Source organism: Piliocolobus tephrosceles, chromosome 9, assembly GCF_002776525.5.
Source record: "Piliocolobus tephrosceles isolate RC106 chromosome 9, ASM277652v3, whole genome shotgun sequence".
Lineage (NCBI taxonomy): Eukaryota > Metazoa > Chordata > Mammalia > Primates > Cercopithecidae > Piliocolobus > Piliocolobus tephrosceles.
Genome location: NC_045442.1, coordinates 89502597 through 89521859, shown reverse-complemented (window position 1 = coordinate 89521859; position 19263 = coordinate 89502597). Strand labels below are relative to the sequence as shown.

The following is a 19263-nucleotide window of genomic DNA, read 5'->3' as shown; positions in this document are numbered from 1 at the left end:
TGCTTAAATTTGCCAAATCGCTCATTAGCTTTAGCCAAAGAGTCTTTCAGGGAAGCACTTTTGAATCAGAATATCATTTGGAGACCTCTGACTACCAATCAAAAAAGGCTGCTCACTGGGCCTGAGAAATCTTATTCTCTTTCATTTCTTTTTTTTTTTTTTTTTTTTTTTTTTTGTGAGATAGAATCTCACTCTGTCACCCAGGTTGGAGTGCAGTGGTGTGATCTCCGCCTGCAAGCTCCACCTCCCAGGTTCACGCCATTCTCCTACCTCAGCCTCCAGAGTAGCTGGGACTACAGGTGCCCGCCACCTGGCCCGGCTAGTTTTTTGTATTTTTTAGTAGAGACAGGGTTTCACTGGGTTAGCCGGTATGGTCTTGATCTCCTGACCTTGTGATCTGCCTGTCTCGGCCTCCCAAAGTGCTGGAATTACAGGCAAGAGCCACCGCGCCCGGCCTGCCTTTCATTTCTAAGGTATCTCTCAAATGAGCAATTTTGTTCAAGTTAGATGTTCTCCAAATAAGATCTTCACCAAATCAACCTTGGTGAAGTTAATGCTTTTCAGAGATGGGCATGAGAATTGGAATTGTTAAGAGAGCATATTGAAGAAGCAGGAGCTTTTCCTGGAGGAGGAGAAGATTTAAACTTAGACAACACCATGAATGCTGGGTGGTGAGGCTGGCGAGAAATGGAATGTTTGTGTCTCTCAGGACATGAAAGTGAGATGGAAGGAGAACCTCATTCAGTTTTACCGGAAACCCACAGCAAAGTTTGTCCAGGTATGGCCGGTGTGATGAGAACTGCTAACTCATGGGCTGCCAGGCTGGCTCAAATAAGAGGCTTATGAGCCCCATGCCTGTGTCCTTTCCTATGGTTTCCTTATGACAAGCAGCACTTTTTGACAGCACAACACTAAACACTAACACAAAATACAGTGAAAAGGGATGAAAAAGAATGGCCTGATTCCACTAGAGATGCCAGACAAATGAGAATCAATAACAACCAGAGTACAAAACTGAGAATAAGCCAGAGACCTCCACGAAGAGTGAGGCTAGCCCTAGTGCTGACCACATCGGTGCACTTGATAGGACGAGAACATGGAGGCATGAGGGGCCTCTGGGTGGCACAACGGTTGGAAGCCTGGGGACCTCAGGTACAAGCAGTACAGACTTACCATGGGATCACCAGGAAAACTGTGGAAACCAGCAAAGGCTATTTATTCACAACTTGCTATAGCAGGGGAATCAGCCAGCATCACTTGCTTTTGGTAGAAATTTAAAAGGCCCGAAAGGGATGGGAAACTTTTTATAGTTTTTTTTTTTTGTTTTTTTTTTTTTTTTTAAGTATCAGATTGGAAGTCGTTGGGGGGAGATGTTTTTAATTACATTTTTTCTGATATTAAACCCAACACAGCTGTACTTCAATATTTTCCCTAGGGGAACTACTTATTTTACAACTATATCCCAGTGTATCACTCATGATCAGCCACATAATTTGAATCATGCATTATCTTCTCTCCACAAATTACATACATTTAGTATTTGGCTACTTAAAAAAATCATTAAAAAGTAACAATGTAAATCCATTGATGCGAGAACCTCAGTTTAAAAACAACTGCCAGGCGGGGTGACTCATGCCTGTAATGCCGGCACTTTGGGAGGCCGAAGCTGGAAGATCGCTTGAGCCCAGGAGTTCAAGGCTAGCCTAGGCAACACAGGGAGGCCCCATCTCTACCAAAAAAAAAAAAAAAAAAAAAAAAAAAAAAAAAAAAAACCTAAAAGTTAGCCGGGCGTGGTGGCATGCACCTGTGGTCCCATGCATCTGTGGTCCCAGCTACTCGGGAAATTGAGGCGGGAGGATCTCTGGAGTCTGCGGTGGGGAGGCTGCAGTGAGCAGTGATGGCTCCACTGCACTCCAGCCTGGGCGACGGAGCGGGACCCTGTATCAAAAAATAGATGAATAAATAAATAAAAACAATTCTAATGGAAGATTCGAAGAGCAATTTAAAACATGTGGCAACTAACCCTGACCCTGCGGCTTCAGTCTGCTCGCCGCTAGCTGAGGGCCGTGGCCGCTGCACAGGTGCTTGGGAGGATTCGGGTATTCAGGCAGCGCCCGCCGCGCGTGTGCCAGACGTGCGGACACAGGGTAGGAGCACTAAGACGTATCCAGGGAGAAAACAAGTCCATGAATGAGAAAGGAAACCCAGCGTTTATAGGACTAGGAGGACAAAGAAAATAATGCTGGCGGCGGAGGGAGAGGCTCAGCTGTGCGTGGCAGATGGGAATTTGCTCGGTGGTGGCTCCTCTTTCTGGAGGGCTTCCCAGCGTCCTCTCCCCCGCCAGCCCGCGGTTACGCGCCCGGCGCCCACCAGAGCCGGCTCTCAGCGCCGCCGCGCCTTCGCTCGCCCGCTTAGGCCGTGCTCGGGGTGGCGTGGGAGACAGAGTGCCCGGAGAGGACCCTGGAACACGCAGTGGCATGGAAGACGCCTAGAAAAGGGCTTCTCTTCCCACTCACGAAAATCAGTGTGTGAGCTCGAAGCCATTTCCCAGCGTGTCCGCCTCAACTCCCTCAACAGATCAGGGAACTCCTCCAGGGAAATGCAGTGATGCGCCCACGGCTGCCGGCGGCCCAGCGCCAAAGGATGTTCCACAGCCCCCAGGCCCGAAGTCCTCGGCTCGGCTGCCACGCAGGCCCCGCAGCCCCGCTCAGGCTCCCAGGATCGGCTCCCGGGCTGGACAGCGCTGCGGTCCACGAGTCCGGGCATTGGCGCCTGCAGGCCGGAGCGGTTTCCTGCCTCGGGCATTCTGCTGCCTCCACAAACGGTTTTTGGAGGCACACACACAGATACTTTAATACGTGGGTGATGAATCGGCACCCAGCTGCCAGTGGCAGAGCTTCCTGGGCGGGGCCGCGGGCGCGAGGCGGCCTCATTTCCTCGCGCGCGCCGGAAGTGGCCGCTCAGGCGCGGCGGCGCGCCCGGCGGGGTGGGTGACTGAGGCGTCGGCGGCGGCAGCCTGCCGCCCGGGTGTGCCCGCGGCGCAGGAGGCGGTGGAGCGCAGACCGGGCGAGCGCGGTGAGTACCTGGCCCGGTCTCGCCTGCCCGCCCGCGACTCCCGCCGGCTCGAGCCTGGGCGGTGCGGGCGCCCAGGCTGCGGGCTTCTGTCTGGTCGGGTGGGGTCGCCTCGCGGACGGGTCCTGCGGGGGGCCCTGTCCCTCAGGGATGAGCCTGCCGGAGTAGGCTCCGGTTTTGGGGAGAGCGCAGCCAGAGACGGTTGGTTCGCGTGTCAGTGTTGGTCTTTTTTTTTTTTTTTTTTTTTTTTTTTTTTTTTACCAACTCATCACCATCTCTGCTCCTCTCAGTGGATAAACTTTAGTCAGCGGTGACCTCGTCATCGCGTTAAAATAGTTCTGCCCGCAGCCCCTCTTTATCTGTAGATGGTAGAGCGAGGGCCGGTAAAGATGCTCGGTCGTGGAGGGCTCAGTGGGGCGGAGGAGACGGGAAGCCTCTGGTGTTGTCGGAGAATGCATCTTAAAAATGACCCTACCCTTGAGCAGTGCAGGAAGCACGACAGTGATACTTCTGTTTGTGATGGTGGTATTGGCGGTATGATAGTTTGATTATACATCTGAAGCTTTTCTTCCTGAGCCCTTGGCTTGTTAAACTTGGAGACATTTTCTAGCGTGCTTTTGAGATAGATGTGGGATGTCGTGACGTTTCACCGTCATTCAAGGCTCGCAGGAGCAGGGCCTTCATGTCTGGTAATTAATGTTGTTTTTTGAAGTTGTATTAAATTAGTATTTTCGATCTTGGAAGTAAGATGCCAAGTATTTTAGAACTGAGTGTTAGCGTTCATTTTGTACTATTATTCTTGTACCATTTGTTTAAAGTTGTCATGTAACTAAAAGAATGAAAAAAGATGTTGGATTTCCAGTATTTGTGGCTCAGAGGATTTTGGCCTAACTAAGCACAGTTCCAACCAGTTTAGAAGCTGCATTTTTCTCTTTGTTTTTGTTGAGGCATACAATACATATGAAATCAATAAGAGCACGAATCTTAATTGTACAGCTCAATGAATTTTTACTTACTTATTACCCTGTGGAACCACTAGATATATCAAATTATAACCGTAGAGCATTTCCATCATCCTGTTTGCCTGTGCTTCTTCCAAGTCAGTTATATCCCTGTTTTCCCATCTGTATTCTAACTTCTCTTGTCAGCTTTTAGTTTTCTCTGTTTTGAGCTTCATGTTAATGGATTGCATAGTGTTCTCGGCATATTGTTTGTGAGACACACCCATGCTATTTCATGGTATTGTATTATTATTGTGTAATAGTCCATTGAATAATATGTGACTACTCTTCAGTTGATGGACATTTTTGTTCCCAATTTTTGTATGTGATGTATTTTGGATATTAAGAATACTGTGGGCCCGGCATGGTGGCTGAGGCCTGTTATCCCAGCGCTTGCAGAGGCCAAGCGGGTGGATCACTTGGTCAGGAGTTCGAGACCAGCCTGGCAAATATGGTGAAACCCCATCTCTACTAAAAATACGAAAATTAGCCAGGTGTGGTGGCGGATGCCTGTAAGCCCAGCTACTGGGGAGGCTGAGGCAGGAGGTGGAGATTACAGTGAGCCAAGATCATGCCTCTACACTCCAGCCTGGGTGACAGAGCCTGACTCAGTCTCAAAAAGAAAAAAAAAGAATACTGTGGACATCCTTGTAAATTAAATGTCTTGGTGAGCATCTGTATGCATTTCTGTCAGCTATAGAATGACTGAGTCATGACATAGGCAGAAAATTACCAACATGGAGTCATTACCAACCATACCATCACGAACCAAAGGCAGAAAATTTAACCAACATGGAGTCATCTTTTTTTTAATGTAATAGAATTAGTTATTTTAACTAATATAACATTCAAGGTTGGTTTAAAAAAAGCATAACTATTAAGAGTTCAAGACGTAAGTGATTCATTCATTACCATGTTATTATTTACCCGTTGGATTGCACATTTATGACTGTCTTCTGTCGGACTGTCATTGTTTGTTTAACTGTTAGACAAGTCTGTTAGAGCTGGTGAGGATCTGACTCTGAAGTTTAGCATAACGTTTACGTAAGAACTGCGTTACTCAAGTTAGTGGTTTTTTAGAGGAAATGAAATACCAAAAGGATATGACTGAAAGTGGATTGAAGAAGCGTGGGACTGCAAGTCAAAGAACTTAACATTGTTATTGTCATGCTACACAAGCACTAGGTATAAGTGTAAAATTGAATTATAAGGCTAGTTACAAATGTGAATTTACAGCAGGAGTACAGTGATTTTCATATGGACTGAGATATTTACTAGCATATTTATAATGTGAACACACAACAAAAATCACTAAAAATTTGTGGGAAATCAGTAGCGTCTAGGAGAAGCTTTAGACCAAACAAATACAAGAACTAGGCACTGAAGCAGTGGAGCTAATGTAAGACAAAAGAAAACTTTAAAGTAAGTATTAGTATCTTCAAATTTGTTAAGGTATTATGCCTACTGAACACATACAGGGTGACATGAAAAAAAGCAATCAATTCTTGAATATTTAAACATGGAAAGTAGGAAAGAGCCAGGTGTGGTGGCTCATGCCTGTAATTCCAACACTTTAGAAGGCCGAGGCAGGAGGATTGCTGGATCCCAGGAGTTTGAGACCAGCCTAGGCAACATAATGAGATCCTGTCTCTACAAATAATTTTTTTGTTTGTTTTTTGAGACAGAGTCTGGCTCTGTTGCCCAGGCTGGAGTTCAGTGGCACGATCTCGGCTCACTGCAAGCTCCGCTTCCCAGGTTCACGCTATTCTCCTGCCTCAGTCTCCTGAGTAGCTGGAACTACAGGCGCCCGCCAGCACGCCCGGCTAATTTTTGTGTTTTTAGTAGAGATGCGGTTTCACTGTGTTAGCCAGGATGGTCTCGATCTCCTGACCTCATGATCTACCCACCTCGGCCTCCCAAAGTGCTGGGATTACAGGCGTGAGCCACCACACCTGGCTACAAATAATTTTTAAAATTAGCAGTATGGTAGTGCACACCTGTCATCCCAGCTGTTCAGGCAGTGGAGGCTGCCACTGCACTTCAGCCTGACAGTGAAACTGTCTCAAAAAAAAAAGGTAAGAAAGAAAGAAAAAGAAAGTGGGAAAGACTAGCCATGACATGCAAAGTAGATCTAGAAGAGCCAATATACATCTAATAGGAGTTCCAGGAGGCGTTAGAAATTGGAAAAGAAGAAATAACCACAGAGATAACAGAGATCCTGAAGGTAGGAGTGTCCAGGCAGAGTCTTGGGCAGCCTGAGCCAGGGAGAAATAAGTATCAGGACAAAGGACTGGCAAATATAGATCAACCCTTCCCTCTCTGGTCTTCTTCATCTATACAGTGGGGATGATCAAGAAGTATGCATTTTTCTGAGAGCTTATGGAAGGATGTGTTAGGTTTGCTGACTGTTCCCCACTCTTCTTCCCTACCAGCTCACAGCAGGGATTGGGGTTGTGTGTCCTTATATGATGTTTAACCTTTTTATCACATGTATTTATTTTGTGAAATTTTTAAAGTGTAACAATTTTTTAGAAGTTAAAGCAGGGATTGCCAGTATGGCTGCTTACCTATTTTAGTATAGCCTGTGATCTAAGACTGGTTTTACACTTTTTATTTTTTTTATTTTGTATTTATTTATTCATTTATTTTTGAGACAGAGTCTTGCTCTGTCGCCCAGGCTGGAGTGCAGTGGCGTGATCTCAGCTTACTGCAACCTCTGTTTCCTGGGTTCAAGTGATTCTCCTGCCTCAGCTTCCTGAGTAGCTGGGTTTACAGGTGCACGCCACCATGCCCGGCTAATTTTTGTATTTTTAGTAGAGACAGGGTTTCATCATGTTCCTCAGGCTGGTCTGGAACTCCTGACCTCGTGATCCGCCTGCCTTAGCCTCCCAAAGTGCTGGGATTACACGCGTGAGCCACCGTGCCCAAGCCCTACACTTTTTAATGCTTTGGGGAGAAAAAGAAAATAATGCTTCATGACCCATGAAAATTATATGAAGTTCAAATTTCAGTGTCCCTTGGAACACAACTATACTCATTCACTTACATATCATCTGTGACTGCTTTTGTGCCACAAAAGCAGAATCAACTGGTTGTGACATTTACTGTCTGACCTAAAATATTTGCTGATTCCTGGTTTAGAGGTCAGAAATGGACTTATGCATATATAGGAATTTTGCTAATGATAAAGGTGGCATTTCAAACTAGTGACAAGAGCATGGATTACATGATAAATGGCAAGAATTAGCTATCTATTTGAGGGAAAATTTACTTTTATTAGTATTACTTCGAGTAGGGAAGCTAAAATCAAGAAGTAGGAAAAGATTGATAGATTTGAGTCTATTACCACTACCACCACCACCAGCAAAACTTTGCTTAATAGGAAATAATACCTAACACTTACTGAGCACTTATGCTTGTCATGTTTTACTTGAATAAGTGTTATAATTATACTCTAAGGTAGGGTCTGTAATTATTCCCACTTAACAGAGGAGGAAACTGAAGTTTACATATATTATGGAATTTGTCTGTAACGAAGAGTAGGAAACCATGATGCAGATCTTTGAATTCAGGCCATCTGGCTCCCAAGCCTATTGTAGACAAGACAAACTGAGAAAAAATACTTGCAACATGTTAACACCATTTTGTAGGTATTATCTACATCAGCACATAAAGATGTATCTAATTCCTTTAAAATATTCTGTTGTGTAAATGTCTTCAGTTAATTTAACCTTTCCTTTATTGATGAACTTTAAGTTGCTTCTGTTTTTATTTTGCTCTTACATATAACACTGATAAACATCCTATGAATGTGACCTTATATAGTAGTATGGATACTTCTGTAGTATAGAATCAGGAAGGTGGAATTGTGAATTGCTGGATTAAATGGCCTGTGCATTTAAATTAAGTTTTCTCTACAAAAATTGTGTGTGTGGGGGGCTGGGGGCGGTTTAACTAAAGGAATCATAATATCTTGGAAGGAACATTGACTGTTCAGGCAAAACTGCCTCATTTTTTAGAGGAAGCCCCGAGAGGTAAAGTGTTATGCCTAAGGTTACATAGCTATTAAGTAGCTGTTACACTTGACTCTTTAAGTTGTTTTTACTGTGCCACAGTTTGGCACCTTTTTCTCCTTTGTCTTGCTGAAATCCAGGTGCCATGAGTATAGTTTTCTCCAGAAACAGGCTGTCAAAAGGATCCATTTGATATTACTTGTCCTTGGTACTCAGCACAGTGCCTGACACACAGTAGGTAATCAAGTATTTGTTGAATACGTGCTGCTTTCAGATGATCAGTACTTACAGATCACTTATTCAGTAACATATTGACAACCCATGCATCACTGTAATACTCATCAAGTAATCAAGAACTTACCAAGAAATAAAACATTCTAATCTCCTGCTTCCTAGATATTTACATTTCATAATGGTTTAGTTTTCTGACTGGTTTATGTTTTCCAAATAATTGTGTGACTTTGTTTTTGCTTTGTAAAAAATGAACTCAAAATTATAAATTTAGTTTTTGAAAACTTTAATGAGAAATTGTTCTTTGCAGAAAATTTGGGAAGATTATACAGAATATGTTTTATAATAGACTCAAATGGATTGTATCCTTCAGAGGGCAGTAGATTAGTCTTGCATGTTAGCTTGACACACTGCAATGTACATGTCCTGGAAAAGATGTGTAACATTTGTGTTCGTAGTACCAAAAATTGTGTATAATCAAGATTGAGTAGAAACTCCTTAAGGGTCATATTATTATGTAAGGGACTAGTGCTGTAGAATTAACTATCTTTAACACTTCTCTTGTCTCCGAGTCACAAGGCAAAGAGAAAAGATATGGTAAGACCTTTAGAGAAATATGTAGTACTCTACTTTTGGGGAGATGAGGGACTTAGTTTTGTTTTTTAAATGCAAACTTGTAATCAATAGATCTTTATACCTCAGTAAACAAACTGGAGGATTTTGTTTTTTAATTTTTTTTTACAAATGCCTTTTTGGCACTACTACTAAATCTGACTTGGCTTTATTTTGTAAACAGCTTCATTGAGGTATAATTGACATAAACTACACATATTTAAAGTGTGCAATTTGATAAGTTTTAACATATGTGTACACCTGTGAAATCATCACTACAACCAAAGTAATGAACAAATCTATTACTCCCAAAAGGTTTTCCCTCCCTTTTTATAATTCCTTCTGGTACCACCTCCTACAGGAAATCATTGATTGATTTACCTTCAGTTAACCACAAATTACCTTGCATTTTCCAAAATTTTATATAAATAGAATCATACAGTAAGTACTTCTGTTGCCTGGCTCCTATTACTCAGAGTAATTGTTGATATTTATCCATGGTGAAGCATGTGTCAGAGTTTATTCCTTTTTATTACTAAGCAGTGTTCCATTGTGTGTCTGTTTTACATTTTGTCCATTTACCTGTTGATGGACACTGGGTTGTTTCTGCTTTTGGGCTCTACACATGTAAGTTGCTATGAACATTTGTGTACAGGTTTTGGTATGGTTAAAATATAAACTGAGGCAGAATAAAATTTTAAAGAGCTTTATCTGAGCAAACAGCAATTCATGAATCAGGCAACAACAAATCAAAAGTGATTTGAGACTCCACCGAAGGAATGTGAGCGGAAGACTTCTACAGGATGAACAAGGAAGAAGGCAAAGACAATATTTGATTAAAAGGAAGCAAGGCAAAGACAATATTTGATTAATTGCATTTATATAGTTGCCTTGTTTAGTCCATCCTATTGTAAAGTCCCTAGTTATATAAGTTAGTTGATGGCTTCTAATTGGCATAACCTAAGTTTGTTTGTTTCTTTTTCTTTTTCTTTTTTTTTTTTTTTTTTTTAAGAGACAGGGCTAGAGTGCTTTGGTGTGATCATAGCTCACTGCAGCTTTGAACTCCTGGGCTCAAGTGATCCTCCCACCTCAGCCTCAAGTAACCAGGACAACAGGAACTACAGACATGCACTGCCACGCCTGGCTAATTTTTTTAATTTCTTATAGAAGCAAGGTCTCGCTAGCTATATTGCCAAGGATGATCTCAAATTCTGGTCTCAAGCAATCCTCCTGTTTCAGCCTCCCAAGGTGCTTACAGGCATGAGCCACCATGCCCAACCTAATGTTTCTTTAATATAGGCACAGCAAAAAATAACCAAAGTTTACATTTGCAAACAGCCCAAATTAAGTTTTGCTTCTATTGCTTATATTTGCAAGGTCAGGGTTGTTTTAATGGCTTAACTGGCTTTGTCTGTTCAGGAGATTTACAGACCTAGTCTCCATCTTATTTTAATAGTATGAATATGTGCTTTCATTTCTTTTGGGTAAGTATCTAGGAATGGAATGGCTGGATCATATGAGTAGGCTTATTAACTTATTAAGAAACTTGGCCTGGACTACATAGCAAGACTCTCTCTCTAAAAAAAAATTTTTTTTAATTAGCAAAGTGTTTTAGGGTTCTCTAGAGGGACAGAACTAAGAGGACATATGTATATATGAAAGGGAGTTTATTAAGGAGAATTGACTCATTCCATCACAAGATGAAGTCCCATGATAGGCCATCTACAAGTTGAGGAACAAAGAAGCCAGTGGTGGATCAGTCTGAGTCCCAGAAGTAGGGAAGCTAACAGTGCAGCCTTCAGTCTGTGCAGCCAAAGGCCCAAGAGCCCCTGGAAAACCACTGGTGTAAGTCCCAAGAGTCCAAAAGCTGAAGAACTTGGAGTCTGATGTGCCAGGGCAGGAAGCATCCAGCATGGGAGAAAGATGAAGTCTGTAAGACTCACCAAGTCAGCTCTTCCATCTTCTGCCTGCTTTATTCTACCCCCACTGGCAGCTGATTAGATGGTGCCCACCCAGATTGAGGGTGGGTCTACCCCTCCCAGTCCACTGACTCAAATGTTTATTTCCTTTGGCAACACCCTCAGAGACACACCCATGAACAATACTTTGTATCCTTCAGTCCAGTCAAGTTGACACTCAATATTAGCCATCACACCAGATGTAGTGGCTCCCACCTGTAATCCCAGATACTCGGGAGGCTGAGGCAGGAGGATCACTTGAGCCTAGGAGTTAGGCTGCATTGAGTTATAATATGATAGAGCCACTGCACTACAGCTCTGGTAACAGAGCAAGGTCCTGTCTTTTTTTTTTTTTTTTTTAAATAAGAAAGAAAATAATCTAACTTGTTAAGTTCATAACTTATTAACAAAACTATTTTATATTCCCATCAGCAGTGTATGAAAGGTCTAGTCCTTCCACGTTAACAACACTTGGTATAGTCATTCTTTTTAATATTAGCTATTCTATTTTTAGCCCTTGTGTGTAGTGGTGTCTCATTATGATTTGATTTGCATTTCCCTAGTGACTAACAATGTTGAGCATCTTTTTCAAGTGTTTGTTTGAAGTGTTCAGGCCTTTTCCCACATTTTAATTGAGTTTGGTTTATTATTTCATTTTGATCATTTTAAAACATATTCTTGGTACAAGTCCTTTATAAGATGCATGCTTTGCCCATATTTTCTCCAGGTCTTTTCATTCTCTTAACAGTGTCTTTGAAAGAGCACAGATTACTCATTTTGATGAAATTCAATTTATCATTTATGCTGTTAAATATCATATCTAAGAAATAGTTGCCTAACTCAGAGTGACAAAGATTTTATCCTATGTTTGCTATTTAGTTTTATAGTTTTAGGTTTTCCATTTAGGTCTAAGATTCACTGGAATTACATGCTAGTGAATGTGGAGTGGTATCTAATTGTGCTTTTGATTTGCATTTCCTTTTTGGCTAATGGTGTTGAGCATCTTTTCATGTACTCATATAGGCTGTTTATTTATCTTTACAGAAATGTCTGTTCAGATCTTTGGCTGTCGAGTTATCTTTTTTTTTTTTTCGTTTTAAAGTAAGACAGACAAATGATTTACAAATGTCCTCTAAGTCTGTGTGTTATTTCTTCACTTTCTTGATGATGTCCTTTGCAACACAAGTTTTTTTTATTTTGATGAAGTCCAATTAATATTTGTTTTGACTTTGGTGTCGTATCTAAGAAGCTGTTGCCTGATCCAAGGTCACAAATATTTACACATAGGTTTTATTCTAAGAGTTTTATAGCTTTGACTCTTACATTCAGATCTTTGATCCATTTTGAGATAATTTTTTAATGCGGTGTGAAGTAGGAGTCTAGTTTCATTCTTTTGCCTGTAAATATCCAGTTGTCCCAGTACTATTTATTGAAAAAACTATTCTTTCACCCATTGAACTCTCTTGCCACTCTTGTTGAAAATCAACTAACCATAAATGTGATGATTTATTTTTGGGCTTTAAGTTCCATTCCATTGACTATATGTCTACTTTTATGCCATACCACATTGTCTTAATTACCTGTGGCTCTGTAGTAATTTTTGGAATTGGGAAGTGTTTTCCTCCAATTTCATTTTTCTTGTTCAATATTGTTTGGGTTATTCTGGGTTTCTTGAATTTGTATAAATTTTAAGATCAGCTTGCCAATTTCTGCAAGAAGTCCACTGGGATTCTTGAAGAGGATTGTGTTTAATCTGTATATTAATTGGGGAACATTACCCTTTTAGCAATATTAAGCCTTCCAATCATGAGTGTGGAGTCTTTCTGTTTATTTAAATCTTAAATGTCTTCCAACAACGTTTTGTAGTTTCTATGAATACAAGTCTTGCAGTTCTTTTGTTAAAATTATTACTATTTTATTCTTTTCAATGCCATATTGTGTACAGAATTGTTTTTGTTAATTTCTTTTTCAGATTGCTTATTGCTAATATGTAGAGATACAATTGATTTTTGTAGAGTGATATTGTATCCTACAGCCTGGCTGAACTCATTTATTAGTTATAATAGATTTTTAGTGAATTCCTTAGGATTTTGTGCATACAGATCATATCATCTGCAGATAAGGATAGTTTTACTTCTTCCTTTCCAATCTGGATGCCTTTTATTTCATTTTCTTGCCTACTTGCTTTGGCTAGAACAATGTAAATAGAAGTGACAAGAGCAGACATGCTTGTCTTATTCCTGATCTTGGGGAAAGGCATGCAGTCTTTCATCATTAAATACAATGTTAGCTATGGGGTTTTTGTAGGACCCTTTTCTTATATTAAGGTCTCTTCTAGTTTATTGAATGGTGTTTGGTTTGGTTTGGTTTGGTTTGGTTTGGTTTGGTTTTTTGAGATGGCGTCTCGCTGTGTTGCCCAGGCTGGAGTACAGTGGCGCAATCTCGGCTCACTGCAACCTCTGCCTCCCAGGTTCACGTGATTCTCCTGACTCAGCCTCCTGAGTAGCTGGGACTACAGGTGCATGCCACCACCACACCCGGCTAATTTTTTTGTATTTTTAGTAGAGGTGGGGTTTCATCGTGCTAGCCAGAATGGTCTTTATCTCTTGACCTCATGATCCGCCCACCTCAGCCTTCCAAAGTGCTGGAATTACAGGTGTGAGCCACTGCACCCAGCCCCTATTGAATGCTTTTTATTAGGAAATGGTGTTTTTGTCCAATGCTTTTTCCATGTCTGTTGAGATGATCAAGTGAATTTTGTCTTCTATTGATATGGTATATTGTATTAATTGATTTTCATATGTTAAACCAACCTTGCAGTCCTGGGACAAATCTTGGTCATGATGTATGATTCCTTTTATATATTGCTGGGTTCGTTTTGCTAGTATTTTGTTGAGGATTTTTGTATTTATATTCATATAGGATATTGGCCTATGGTTTTCTTTTAATGTCTTTGGATTTGGTAGTAGGATGATACTGACCTTATAGAATGCTTCCTCCTCTTCTGTTTTTTGGAAGAGTCTGTGAAGATAATTCTTATTTAATAATAATAATTCTTATTTAAATGTTTACTAGGCTGGGCGTGGTGGCTCACGCCTGTGATCCCAGCACTTTGGGAGGCTGAGGTGGGTGGATCCCCTGAGGTCAGGAGTTCGAGACCAGCCTGACCAACATGGAGAAGCCCCATCTCTGTTAAAAATACAGAATTAGCCAGGCATGGTGGCGCATGCCTATAAGCCCAGCTACTCGGGAGGCTAAGGCAGTAGAATCCCTTGAACCTGGGAGGCAGAGATTGCGGCGAGCTGAGACTACGCCATTGCACTCCAGCCTGGGCAACAAGAGCACAACTCCATCTCAAAAAAATAAGAATAATAATAAATAAATGTTTGGTAGATTTCACCAGTGAAGCCTCTGAGCCTGGACTTTTCATTGTGAGTAGTTTTTTTTATTATTATTAATTCAATCTTTTGTCATGTAAGTCTATTCATATCTGGTATTTCTTCTTAAATCAGTTTTGTTTCTATCTTTCTAGGATTTTTGTCTATTTTATTCAGTTATCTTTTGAAGAGATTTAGATAATAATGAGCAAAAATCTTATGTTACCAATGTAGTTTAACATTAATGATGTTTTCCATTGCTTTGTATAAATCCATATTCCCTTCTGGTATTATGTTCCTGTGCTTAAAAGACTTACAGTACAGGTGTGATGGTGATGAATTCCTTTAGCTTGTTATGTAGGGAAAGTATTTTGCCTTTTTCAAAGATAATTTTTCTGGGTATAGAATTGTAGGCTGGTATATTTTTCTTTTCAGTTCTTTAAAGATAATTGTTCCACTGTCTAATTACTTGCAGCTTTCAAGGAGTAATCTGTCATTATCTTTTGTTCCTTGTATGTGATGTGCATTTTTCATGTGGCCAGTTTAAAGATTTTTCTCTTTACATTGGATTTGAGCAATTTGATTATCATGTGCCTTGCTACAATTTTCTTTATGGCTATTTGGGATTGGTTGAGTTTCTTATGTGTGTTTATAGTTTCCATCAAATTTGGGAAATTTTCAGTCTTGTTTATTTATTTCTCCTGACTCCTTCCCCCTTCTTTGGGGACTCCAATTACATGTATATTAGGCTGTTTGAAGTTGTTACAGAGCTTATCAATGCTCTGTTTAAATTTTTCATTCTTTTTTCTTTCTGTATTTTGCATAGTTTCTGTTGCTATATCTTTAGTTTACTAATATTTTCTTCTAAAATATCTAATCTGCCATTAATCCCATTCAGTGTATTTTTCATCTCAGACACTGAAATTTTCATCTCTTGAAGTTTAACTTGGATCTCTTTTATGTCATTCATACCTCTACTTAAATTTTTGAACATAAACATTATTTTAAAAATACAGTTATGATAGCTGTTTTGGTGTGCTTTTTCTGCAGACTCCCACATCTGTCAGTTCTAATCATTGGTCAGTTTTAATCATTGATTTTTCTCATTATGGATCATATTTTTTTGTGCCTGGTAATTTTTGTTGAGATGCCAGATACTGTGAATTTTATTTTGTTGAGTACTGGGTATTTCTGTATTCTTATAAATATTCTTAAGGCTTGTTGTGCTATTACTTGGAAATAATGTGATCCTTTCAAGTCTTGCTTTTAAGATGTATTGGCAGGATTAGTGCCATGTTTAGTCTGGAGCTAATTATTTCCCACTACTGAGACAAGACTTTCTTGAGTGCTAGTCTACCCAGTGCCCTGGGAATTTTGAGGTTTTCCAGTCTGTCTGGTGGGAACATGCACTAATCCTGGCCCTGTATGAATGCTGGGTTCTGTGTCCTCTAATTTTGTGTGTGGTCCTTTTCTTAGCCCGTTAGTTGCCTCATAAGCCTTCACTGATCAGTGCTCTGCCAAATACCCATGGGATATCCTATTCAGATTTCTGGAGTGCTCTCTCTCTGCAGCTGTATCCACTCTGGTACTATTTGCTTTAATCCTAGATACCTTGGTCTCCTCAGACTGTGAGCTGCATCCCATCAACTCAGGGAATCTTCTGGGCTCTGCTTAGGTTCCCCTCCTTGGTGGCTCAGAAACTAAAGCAGTAAGCTGGCAACCACTTGTTTCTTGTTTCTCTGGGGAATCACTGTCCTTTGTTACCTGATGTTAAATATCTTGAAAATCATTGTTTCATATTTTGGGTTTTTTGGCAGGAAGGGTTGTTTGTTTTTGGTTGTTTCAAGACAATTAAAGAGAGCAAATCTGAGAGTAAATCTGGCCCATTACTTCATCTTGGTTGTAAGAGGAAGTCAGTTTTTTAGTCAGTTTTAGAGAGTTAGAATTGATGGCTTGTAAGGTTTCTTTCAATCCTGAGATCTTTGGTTTCATGTTACATACCTTTAACAGCTTATTTTCCCATCTTCACGTTCGTTATCCTTTTCTCTCCTCAAAACACTTAACTATCTGCATTTGTGCTTAGAAGGCTTATTGGGATTAACTCTGGGCTGTGAATGAACCGTATTCATGATACAAACACATTTCATAGAATGATGACAATCAAGATGTAACAACAGAAAAATGTTTCCTATAATATTCTTAACATAATTTATATGATAGAACAGTTATAATGTAATCTTCTAGATTATGGCCATAGAGTTCCTTTCAGGAACTAGGCAAATAAAATTTTAATTGAAATCTTTCATTTTTAATAACCACTAACATTTACATTCTGAAGTAATTACAGTATCCTTTCTTTCATTTTATCGGAAAATATTCAACTGTAATATTAAGTAGGATATCTCAAAACCTGTATTTCCCTTAAAGGGAAGAGGAAGAAAGATGACCTTAGCTTTAACACTGCCACTGATATTTTCCATTCTATTTTATTGAAAAGTAAACCTTCAGTAGTGACCCATTGTCTGAGTTATAGCTCATTGTCTAAAATACATTGTGTATATAAAGAAAACATATGAGGTACCATATTAATAAAAGATAGTGGTAGTTCTGTTCTAGTTTCACTTCAGTTTTGAGTATAGTATGCTTAAGTATGTGTATCTTTATTAATTAAAGTATGTATATCTTTATTATACAACATTATGTCTCCACATTTTCAGTTCTTTTTCCTAATAAATGGACTAGTAATAATAGTTAAAACAGATACTGCTAGGTTTTGAAATTCAAGTATTTTCTTATGCTAGGGATTATGGTTTTGAGGTATGGTTAAGTCCTGGAAATAATATTAGTTTTGTGTTCTTATTTCTTAATTAGATAGTATTTCTTAAAGCCAACTATTTTTTTCTGTTTTTCTCTACATCACTCAAACAAGATTTATAATCAGTAAGAGAAATGCTGTCATAGTAAAAGACTCCATTTGGCCGGGTGCTGTGGCTCATGCCTGTAATCCCAGCACTTTGGGAGGCCGAGGCAGGCGGATCACGAGGTCATGAGATCGAGACCAGGTGAAACCCCGTCTCTACTAAAAATACAAAAATTAGGCAGGCATGGTGGCGGGCACCTGTAGTCCCAGCTATTCGGGAGGCTGAGGCAGGAGAATGGCATGAACCCGGGAGGCGGAGCTTGCGGTGAGCTGAGATCGCGCCACTGCATTCCAGCCTGGACCACAGAGCCAGACTCCGTCTCAAAAAAAAAAAACAGGCCGGGCGCGGTGGCTCAAGCCTGTAATCCCAGCACTTTGGGAGGCCAAGACGGGCGGATCACTAGGTCAGGAGATCGAGACCATCCTGGCTAACACGGTGAAACCCTGTCTCTACTAAAAAATACAAAAAACTAGCCAGGCGAGGTGGCGGGCGCCTGTAGTCCCAGCTACTCGGGAGGCTGAGGCAGGAGAATGGCGTAAACCCAGGAGGCGGAGCTTGCAGTGAGCTGAGATCCGGCCACTTCACTCCAGCCTGGGCGACAGAGCCAGACTCCGTCTCAAAAAAAACAAAAAAACTCCCTTGTAGTGAACTAAATTTTCCAAGATACTTGGTTATCATTTGGTTTACTAAAATAATAAATGACTAAGGAGAGTTAAGACCATTATTTGTGGTATATTGGCCATAAGAAGTTTTCATCTGTCCTATGTTTTATACAGACATGTTACAAAAAAAAAACAAACAAACAAACAAAAAAAACACATTGCAGCATTTGCCACAGAAAGCATCCAGGTTTTTCTACTCATTAAAAAAGTGGCTAGGACTGATAATCTGTAGTGATCTTCCAGGTTTTGCTGCAGTGAGAAAACCATTACTGTTAAAAGCCTGCTGTCATATCACATTATCCTTCTCAACAAGCACTTTGTTACGATGGAAGTTTTGTTTGCAGTGGAGGCCTCCTTGCCTCCCTTGTCCTAAGTTAAACCTCTATTTCTAGAGTTAAGAATCATTCAAGACATGGAGGAGTTTGCACAACTGGTTGTGGCATGAACGATGGCATGTAATTTTATAAATGTATAAATGGTTTTTGAATTTTTTTCTCTGCTGATAAGGATGATTAAATTCTTCATGTTTTTTCTTTGTATAGACTCCAAACCTTTCTAGACTTGTAGGAAATCTGTTGATGCATAATACAGTGGAAAGAATTATGTGATCTAATGTGCAAATAATCTACTGGAGGACATTGGATATAAAAATGTTTTCTTAATGTGTTTTTCAGATGTCTGTGAGCTTATGAAATTATTCTTTCCCCCACTTAATTTTAAGGCTGAGCTGAACAGTAGAAATTAATGAGGTAGAATGCTTGAGTTGAATAAACTGGAAGAAAATATCTCTCTCCAGTAAATCATTATTACTATAACAGAAACAATTTCTATAAACTCAGTTCCCAAATGGTCATAAGCTTTAGTTGGGAAATGGTGCGGTAATTGAAATACTATGTTAATAAAGAGTTATAGGCAATATAATTTTCAAAAAATTAGAGAATAGTAGAATATATGTAATACAGACTATGCTGAACGTAATTTTAATGTTTCTTTGACTCAAGTTATAGCCGTGTAGACATACTAGTTAAAAGTATTATACATAATTTATTGTTTTGTAAGGTTTTTTGTTTTTTTTTTTTTTTTTGAGATGGAGTCTCCCTCTGTCACCCAGGCTGGAGTGCAGTGGCCAGATCTCAGCTCACTGCAAGCTCCGCCTCCTGGGTTTACACCATTCTCCTGCCTCAGCCTCCCTAGTAGCTGGGACTACAGGCGCCTGCCACCTCGCCCTGCTAGTTTTTTGTATTTTTTAGTAGAGACGGGGTTTCACCGTGTTAGCCAGGATGGTCTTGATCTCCTGACCTTGTGATCCACCCATCTCGGCCTCCCAAAGTGCTGGGATTACAGGCTTGAACCACCGCGCCCAGCCAGGTATTTTTAAAAATTCTCCCAGGCCAGGCTTAGTGGCTCACACCTGTA

General features: G+C 40.3%; 1 protein-coding gene across 4 annotated transcripts in view; it reads left to right on the top strand.

Annotated features, from left to right (window-relative positions):
- Positions 1–2946: 2946 nt before the first annotated feature.
- The window catches only part of CSGALNACT2 (chondroitin sulfate N-acetylgalactosaminyltransferase 2), a 45369-nt gene continuing 29052 nt past the window's right edge, over positions 2947–19263 (top strand). For all 4 annotated transcript variants that reach the window (XR_002728226.1, XM_023198542.1, XM_023198541.1 and 1 more), the window contains exon 1: positions 2947–3075. The gene's annotated coding sequence lies outside the window, so the exon portion shown is untranslated. The remainder of the gene's footprint in view (positions 3076–19263) is intronic.